This window comes from Lithobates pipiens, unplaced genomic scaffold (genome assembly GCF_037356315.1).
Source record: "Lithobates pipiens isolate NorthernLeopardFrog02 unplaced genomic scaffold, aLitPip1_a1.2 Scaffold_3, whole genome shotgun sequence".
Taxonomy (NCBI): domain Eukaryota; kingdom Metazoa; phylum Chordata; class Amphibia; order Anura; family Ranidae; genus Lithobates; species Lithobates pipiens.
The window spans coordinates 66971238-66971766 of NW_027507790.1; positions in this window are offsets into that span (position 1 = coordinate 66971238).

The window sequence follows — 529 nt, forward strand, 5'->3', positions numbered from 1 at the left end:
TACGCCATTCAGCTGCAGCACGGGTTTATTCCAGTTTGCTCCCATGATACGTAAAGCCGTGACTCCAGCGCTGTCGGAGGTGATTTCAGTTAAGAAAAAAAATGCGTGCATGTATACCTATGCCCATCATTAGAAGTGGGTGGATGAAGGGCAGTATTATAATGGTGGGCATACCCACCGATCAATCTTTTTTTTGTTCAGCCCACAGGCTGTATGAAAAAAAAGAACATTACAATGTATACCCAACAAGGACCAGCAACATACTGGTATTTTGAGTGGTTATACCAGAATGATGCCTGCAGGTTTAGGTATCATTCTTTTCAGCCAGTGGTCTACTTTCTGTGAGCGAAATTCACCTAAGACCACACTCTGAAACAAGTTAAGGAGTTTTCTTTATTTCACTCGTACAAGGAGACAAGTTACAACAAAAGGACAGATATTTGCCTATTGGTTTTGACCGCTATGACCCGTGCAATAGGGCAGCACACACAGCCTTATGAGCTCCTATCTGACTTGTCTGTCTAACAAT